Source organism: Arachis ipaensis, chromosome B05, assembly GCF_000816755.2.
Source record: "Arachis ipaensis cultivar K30076 chromosome B05, Araip1.1, whole genome shotgun sequence".
Taxonomy (NCBI): domain Eukaryota; kingdom Viridiplantae; phylum Streptophyta; class Magnoliopsida; order Fabales; family Fabaceae; genus Arachis; species Arachis ipaensis.
The window spans coordinates 119,935,138-119,944,112 of record NC_029789.2 but is presented as its reverse complement, the minus strand read 5'-3'; the positions used below and the strand labels follow the sequence as shown (position 1 = coordinate 119,944,112).

General features: G+C 33.7%; 2 long non-coding RNA genes across 3 annotated transcripts; both read left to right on the top strand.

The window, feature by feature from the left end:
- LOC107643931 lies at nucleotides 1,969-4,289 on the top strand. 2 transcript variants are annotated; one of them, XR_002363454.1, is made up of 3 exons: nucleotides 1,969-3,127; nucleotides 3,820-3,917; nucleotides 4,015-4,289. It is a non-coding gene; the product is annotated as an uncharacterized LOC107643931 (long non-coding RNA). The 2 variants fall into 2 exon arrangements; XR_002363453.1 differs by having other exon boundaries at nucleotides 1,969-3,917.
- LOC110262975 lies at nucleotides 4,890-5,682 on the top strand. Its single transcript, XR_002347986.1, has 2 exons — nucleotides 4,890-5,086; nucleotides 5,156-5,682. It is a non-coding gene; the product is annotated as an uncharacterized LOC110262975 (long non-coding RNA).

Genomic DNA, 8,975 nt, shown 5'->3' with positions numbered 1-8,975 from the left:
AAATGGGATCTTTATTCATCAAACGACATACACAGAGAAGATCTTGAAGAGATTTTATATAGATAAGTCACATCCATTAAGTACTCCAATGATCGTAAGATCTTTGGATGTGAAAAAGGATCAATTCCGTCCTAAAGAAGAAAATGAAGATATCCTTGGTCCTAAAGTACCATATCTTAGTGTCATTCGAGCGCTAATGTATCTTGCTAATAATACGCGACCCGATATATCATTTGCTGTGAATTTACTAGCAAGATATAGTTCCTCTCCAACCATAAGACATTGGAGTGGAATTAAACAAATCTTTCAATATCTTTATGGAACGGTTGATATGGGATTGTTTTATCCATATAGATCCAAGTCACAACTAGTTGGCTATGTAGATGCTGGATACTTGTCTAATCCACATAAAGGGAGATCTCAAACAGGATACCTATTCACATATGGTGGAACGGCTATATCTTGGAGGTCCACGAAACAAATGATTGCTGCAACATCTTCTAATCATGCCGAAATACTAGCAATTCATGAAGCAAGTCGCGAGTATTTTTGGCTCAGGAGTTTGATCCAATATATTCTGTCATCATGTGGACTGATTGATCATAAGATAGCTCCAACTGTCCTGTTTGAAGATAATACAGCTTGCATTGCTCAACTTAAAGGCGGATACATCAAAGATGATAGAACAAAGCATATTTCTCCCAAATTCTTCTTCACTCATGATCTTCAAAATCAAGGGACAATTGATATCCAACAGATCCACTCAAGTGATAATCTGGCAGATTTATTTACATAGTCACTCCCAAAATCCTCCTTTGAAAGATTGGTACATGAGAATGGGATGCGCCGATTTCGAGACATTAAATGATGTCGACAAGTGGGGTAGACTGTACTCTTTTTTCTTTGGTCAGGTTTTTTTCTCATTGGATTTTTCTTGACAAAGTTTTTAATGAGGCGGTCCCCATCACCAAAGGATATTGTACTCTTCTTCCTTCACTAAGATTTTTTCCATTGGGTTTTTCTTTAGTAAGGTTTTAACGAGGCAATAATCCTAAATGGTCATCCAAGGGGGAGTGTTGTGATAAGTACTGATGTAGATGTCCATTTTCAATGAAACTCTCTTTACCAAGGATGACTCTATTAAATGTAGTTTGAAAATGTTTCATTATAAATAGAGGCTTAAGCATCTGAATAAAAACATACTACAATCAATAATAAATACTATTCTCTCTCTCTTTATACATAACAATAATACGCTTTCTATACATTACTAATATTTCTTCCTCTCTTTTACATTGCTACATATGTTTACATATATGAATTATCTTTATTATTTTAAGTAATTATATTGATAGATATAATATTAATACTAAGACTATCTATTTATATTTCTTGTTTTAAATCTGTTTCCTCTTCATTATTTATTTATTCTACAATAATTTTCCAAAATACAAACCCTCAAACCCCCCGTCCCCCTCTTCAATGTAACACATTACACATGCACACACCTACGGAATGTAGAGAGAAAGGGAAAACAGAGAAGGGAAGAGAGGGGGGAGGAAGGAGATGGCGTCGGCGGGACAGGCAGCCGCCGTCGCCGTCGATGCNNNACGACAGAGATGAGAGGGACCTTCGCCATCACCGCTGGTGTGGTCGGAGTCGCAGTCATCATCGTCGTCGATTGAAGGTGCCGCCGTCGTAGTGGAAGAAGCCCAGAGAGAGAGAGATGAATAAGGCCCGAAGAGAGTGAGCGTCGCTGCCATCGCCATTGGAGATGAACCCATTTGTTCTCTTGCTGGCGGAGGTATTGTTGTCATTGCTCTAGCTCAATTATGTATCGTTACTGTTGCTGTTTGGCTGCTGCTGAGGTTTCCTATCATCACTGGAGCTGCCGGAGAACCACTGTGGTTGTTGCCTAGGAAACGGAACGAGTGTAGGGTTTCCTTCCTATTCTTCAAACAGGTTTCAATTCAACTTCTCCTTTGGAATTTCATCTGTGTTTAGTTATAACTAGTATTTTGCTTGAGTTCATTTGGTTAATTGTCAAACTCTATGACATGCTTGTTAATGGCTGATTTTGCTGAGAATTGACTGCTAAAATTATTTGTAATTTCTTTTTATTTATGGATATCACTGTTGGAGCTGTTTGGAATTGTTTGATTGAATTGTTGACTATATTTATGATTCGCTGCTTTACTGCACGTTTTTTATGAATATGTTGCTGGAGATATTGGGTTAATTGTGTGATTGTCATGAGAAATTGGAAATACTCTAAGTTGCTGACTGTTTTGTTGGAAAATTGCTGCTGTTAGTTGAGTTTAGGTTAGAATGAGGAATTTCTGGTTAGAATTGGATATGTTGGATTGTCTGCTTGTGATTTACTGCACTTTAGACTAATTTTTGCTGAGAAAATGCTGTTGACATTGCGGGATTATGCTTGGTTACTGCTGGTTTTGGTGACTTTCGATGTTGAAATTGTTTCGGTGATGTTGATCGCAATAATTCACTGCATTAAGATTATTTGTGCTGTAAACTTGCTGCTGTTAGTTGGATTAGAGTAGAATTAGAATTTTCTGATGTTAGTTCATACATAGATAAACATGTTATGCTTCTTGAGTTGAATTTTAATTTGTTTGGTCTGGCTTGACTGAATTACTGTTGAATTACTGAGGTATGTTGCTGATTTGTGCACAATTGATGCTGATTTTGTGAATGGAGGTTGAATGAATACTTGTTTGTGATATTTGATTTGTTTAATGCCTTTGCACTCTAAGTGTTCGAGAAAAAAAATGTCTCAAAAAGTTTTTAATGAAATTTTTGGTTTAATGCTTGAAATCAATGTTTGTTTGGATGACTTGTTCAAATCACAAGATCCTCTAAGGTATGGGTTATGCAATGATGAGCCTTTATGTTTGGGAGAAAAACAATAAGGCTATATAAATAAAGTGGAGTGGATCTTGCTCTTCATAATTATAGTGATAGTAGTACCGTCCTACAAGCCAGGCTAATAAGTAATAATTGAGTTGCTACAAAAGTTACTGTTTTTCTTTCTTCTATTACTAGCTCAGACTAATCCTTGATGCACTGCAGAATGTGTTGAGGAGATGTAGTAGCCTGTTGCTGTCAGGTAATGTATGGCATATTTGACACAACTTAGTAAAATATAGTATTTAGATTTACTTTATCTGATATAATAACTGCTATAAACTTGTTGGTTGTGATTATATATGAGACAGTAACTAATTCTGTTAAATGATGGAGTCGTGTAGAGCTTTAAATGAGAAAATTCTAAGTCTACATGCTTTGGCGTTTGGTAACTGCTTTTTTCTCAAAATAATGCAACCAATTTTTGCTTTGGATACAACTTTTAATGTATACATATTCATAGTTAAACCCTTCTTGGATTGTATACTTAATTATCATACAAAAACCATGACTTAATCAAAACTGAAATTGACAAGAGATCATTCATTAAGGGGAGCAGATTCAACTCAGCCAAACATTTATTGAGTTTAAGGCATGTATACTATTTCTGACAAATGTACCCGGGTAGTTGTTTCATTTTAAGTATATTCTAAATGAATAAGCCTTTTGAAAATAATCTGAAGTAATTACATGCTGCATTATGTTTGTTTGCAAGTTATTCTTTCTATTAGGCCAAATGCACATAAAACGCAAAATAAAGAATGCATTGCAGAGGGTACAAGTGTTTTTCTATAGTGATATTTAGTTAACCTATAATTGATTTATAAGGTCAACTACATTAACGTGTGTAGAGGCTGATGTGTTTTCTATTATCCATCGATGTCTTATTTGCAGGATGGTGAGAACCCTGCAGAGGAAGCCAAGGAAAGCAACCATGGGAGATTGCTGGCTTGCATTGCTTCTCGACCTGATCAATGTGGCAGGGATGACGGGTAATGCATATAACTATTGCTTGTTTGGGTTGCACTGAATTTTGTCTAATTTGATTCTTGATCTGTTACTTATTTCATTCCTTCTTAAATGCTGCAGCTATATTTTGGAAGGTGAGCTTGAATTTTATATGAAGAAAATTCAGAAGGGAAAGGGTGCTGTCTTTATTCTCATACTTGTATATTGGATGGGATGGAATAGGTCTTATAATGACTTTAGTTATCTACACGTAATATTTTGATTGTACTTTTTGAAAAGAGATTTTATCTGGTATTACATGTAATGGACAAATTACACTCTATTTTTATTTGTATTGTTTGGACTAAAAATGTATCTAGCTTATAATGAAACTTTTATGATTTAAATTTCTTGAATTTCTTATTTTTAGATTTATTTGGTGATTATCATCGTTTTAGGATGTGATTATGCTTTAAAAAAAATTAAATCGCATAAAACAAAACAGGCTATATATGGTTACGGTTTTCAGGTAGGGTGACCATAGATAAACTATGGTCATGGTGAAAACCGTGACCATAGATAAGGCTATGGTCACGGTTTTAAGGAAGGATGATCATAGATAAGGCTATGGTCACGGTTTTAAGGAGGGGTGACCATAGAGCTATGGTCACGGTCAAAACTGTGACCTTAGATAAGGCTATGGTCATCGTTTTAAGGAGGGGTGACCATAGAGGCTTGACCATAGATAAGACTATGGTCACGGTTTTAAGGAGGGGTGACCATAGAGGCTATAGTCACGGTCAAAACCGTGACCATAGATAAGACTATGGTCACGGTTTTAAGGAGGGATGACCATAGAGGCTATGGTCACGATCAAAACTGTAACCATAGATAAGGCTATGGTCACGGTTTTTCCGTGTGACCATAGATTAACCTATGGTCACGGTGAAAAAACGTGGCCTAAAGTGTCAAAATTTGAAAATTGAAACCGTGACTATAGATAAAAAACTGTGACCATAGGTCCTAAACCATGACCATAGATCTATGGTCACCCTTTTTACTAGCTATGGTCACGGTTAGGCCTTTTTTTTTAGTGAGCTGCTGTGGATGATGAAGAGGAGGCAACAAGACTAGAAGAGATGTTCTGTGAGGAATCAATGGAAGATGTTAAGCAACTGAAGCAGCAGCAGCTCAACCTCCGGAAGCTCATCTAGTAATATGCTTAACTACTTAATTTTAAAATTTATTTTTAAATGACACTAATATGTATCAACTGTTGCAGAAATCTCCAACAATTTCACAACCTGTTCTTGATTCAGTTATGCCTCATTCAGTTAGGCCACCAAGTGCAAAAAGACCCCCTAAGAAGAAGAAGAATCTGAAAAGACCCCACTAACTACTCATCTACCACCATGTGCTCAATCACTTGTGAGGCCACCAACACCAAATGTGTAACTATCAGTAAAGCCATCACCTCCAACTACTCATGTGCCCCCACTATGACACCTCAAACCATGCAAGATGCCTCTCAGAAAACTACTTCAAGGTTCATGGACTTTATGCCAACTCCTACAATTAGAGGATCAAGTTCAACTAGGTGGCCACAGCCAAGCTTTCATCCACCAGCAAGCTAAGAAAAGGGTCAACCACTGCACAATTGAATGGAGGATCAAACAGAAGCAGCAATTCTACTCCAAATTCACGAAGCAAACATGTTTAAATTATGTTATTTTGTTGGATATGTAGTTTATGTTATTTTGTTAGATATGTCACATACTTTACTCTATTTTAATTATGTTTTGGTTTTTTATTTGAATTGATCATCATGATTGATAATCAAACTTATTTTGCATGTCTCAATAACTCAGTTACTACTTACATGGCAGGTTGTTTTGCTTATGTTTCATGTCATTTTGGTATACCATAAAAATTAAAAAATACTAATTATCAAGGGATATATTTTGCAAGTTATATATTTTGTAAGACTACATTTAACATTTTTTTAATTTGTCATATGTACAAATGTCCATCTCTCAATCGAGTATGGGTATTTTTGTCATGACAAAGACAACACAATCAAGAACATCAACCACAATAACATCAAATAGACACAAAACTACTAGCCATGGCATTGCATAATCATACACGAACAATTATTCAGATTCAAAACCTGTTCAAAATCAGATACACATTACACACAAAGTTAAACACCACAATAATTGACATAGTCACAAGCCACAACCTAAGTCTATTAACTTCAGCTTCAATCTTTCCTAACTTCATGAGCATCTTCACTTCAGCCTCTGCCTCAAGAAGATCTTCGTGCATCTTTCTTTCTGAAAATGCTCTCCTCAAGTCCTTCCATTAACCTTCGATTTCGTCTACCCATACAAAGTAGTTGCAGTCTGAAGTTTATCAATGGCAAAGAAAAATTAGATCAGAGACATATTCACTTTGAATAGAACAAAGTGTACAAAGGGTATACCTTCCATTTGGGACAACAGACGAACCACCTCCTAGGATTCGACTACAACAAGGTCACATCCAACCCACAGAAGCATCTCCCATTGAATTTTCTATCATGCACCCGCTTTAAAATTGAGCTTCCAGATACACTACCACAATTTCCATTCAAAGGTGGGGTAAAGAGTCTCCGCCTTGACATTGAAATATTTTCGAAGAATTTTGTTAACCTACGGTTAGGGTTCGTGTTTGGGATAAGAAAAGTTTTGAATTTGAAAAATTTTGAGATTTAGGGTTCATTATAATGGTCAAACAGCTCATGAGGCCACGTATGAAGACCCTCAGGCTATGTAACGCCGTAGTGTGCCATGTAGGGAGCGTCACTAACGGAGCCAACGCCGAAGTAACGATTGGTTAGTTTTGTCCCACGTATGTCATTATTGATGGGTACATTTGATAATTTTTTTTTCTATGCGTAGATTCGTCAGCGTTTTCAATTTTCATAGGTAGAAATTGTAGTTTTTTTTTTAAATAAAAATCATATTGATCATCATACTCTTAAAATATATCACTTTATTTCTTAACGTTTGATTCCAATTTTGCCATTCCTATAAAATTTTCACTAAAATCTCATAGTAAAAAAATGATCCTCAGTAATAGTTGTAAGATAAAAACTTCAAATAATTACACCAACTCCATAGTTTTAAACCATTACCACAACAACAGTCTAACAAAAAATGCCATTGGTCTTCATAAATTCATATAATTTGTACACTAACTCAACTATCATCTAAAAATTCAAAATTTAAAATTCAAATTGAGGATACAAAATTTAAGTTAAACTTTTTAATATAACATAAAGATGACCCTCAAAGTATCTAATAGTTCGACAAATTTTCATACAAAATGTTGTCGCAATAAAGAATCCCCAACCAACATTATTTATTTTGGAACAAAAAAAGAAAACAAAGTTTCTTAATTTCAAATTTCTTAAAAAAATATATTTTTGCATTAAAATGTCAAAAATTTAAAAAATATCTTTATATTTTATTTTGTTTTAATTTTGTTCCAAATTTTTTTTTTTTGGCATTAAAAGTACTTTTATTAACTAAAGTTGCATTTGTTTTTGTAAACAGGACAGGATATAACATTGAGACAGAAACACTAAAAATTATTTTTTATGTATTGTGTTTGGATATAATGGATAAGACACTAATATAATGTCTAGTATTATATTTGGATAAATATAAACAAGACTAAAATATAATGTAAAATTACTAAAATAGACTATCTAATAAAATGGATAAGATTTTTCACAAGATAATAAAAAGGGATAATAGGAGAATAATGAAAAATAACTATGGACAAAAAAAGAAAAAATTTTCATTAAAAATTCTATATCCACTTTTCTATTCCCGTGTCCATCCGTGTCCTTCGTTTAGAAGCGGATACAAAAAAAAAGTGTCTGAGAGACATTGTGTGCAGTGTCCATGTCTTTCTGTCTAAACACGTTTTACATATGTATTGTTCATGTCTCTGTGTTCTGTCGACAGAAACAAACGCAGCCTAATTGTTCAAGAATCTTAGAATCAATTTAACAAAAACTTTAACCTTTAACACAAACAACTAGTTCTTAGTTATCAGATATTATTGTTAAATTGATCCTAAACTTCTTAAAAATTTAAATACTAAAAATATATTTGATACAAATTAAAAATTTTTAAAATAAAATTAAAATAAAATAAAATTTATGAATAGTTTTAAAATTTTTGAATAACTTTAAGGAAAATAATATCTTTTATCCATATCAAAATAGAATCAATGTTTTTCCCCTGCCTATATGAACGAGAACTTGCATGCAATAGAATTTTTTTTAGGCAATAGCATGCAATAGAATCTACTGATGCATATTACCAAAAAGAGAATCTACTGGTGGATTGTTTATCAAAGAGACCTATTATACATACAAGTTTTTTGGCATACAAATTTATACAAGTTAATCTTAACTTAATAAAATTTACTTTTATAATGCAAGAAAGAAAAGGAAGAATTTGAATTATACAAAATTTATCAATATACATACACCAAAAATTTTTAAACAATACAATATAAATGATTTGTATGAACTTATATGTATAAATAACTTGTATGTGAAGAATAATTCTTTATCAAAAACAAAACCCACAAAAAGAATCTACTGGTGCGCTGTCTATAAAAGTCTATTTTTTTTCCCAGCCCCTTAAAGTAGGGAGTGGTGGCTAGTTCAGTTGTTGGCTTGTTGCTCGTTGGTGCATTCTCCTTAATGTTTTAGCTGCTGTGTGTTTCGGTTGGGCTGGCTTTGTCTAGCCTCATCAACGTCCAAAAAATAGACTACACAATAATTATCCTCTAACAAACTAAAACATAACCTATTTGCCAACGAGCCCTCCTTCCTACTTATTTTGGATTCAAATCTTACTTATTACAACTGATAGAAAAAAACTCCTAACTAATAGAGTTTAGAATCCTTTAATTTTGAGGAGAGTTCAATGATATAAAAACCATCAAAATAGTCATCCTAAATTCTTCTCTCTTATTAATTAATGAAATAAATAAAAAATATATAAAATTAAATCAATTTTTTTCATTCTTTAGCCTTT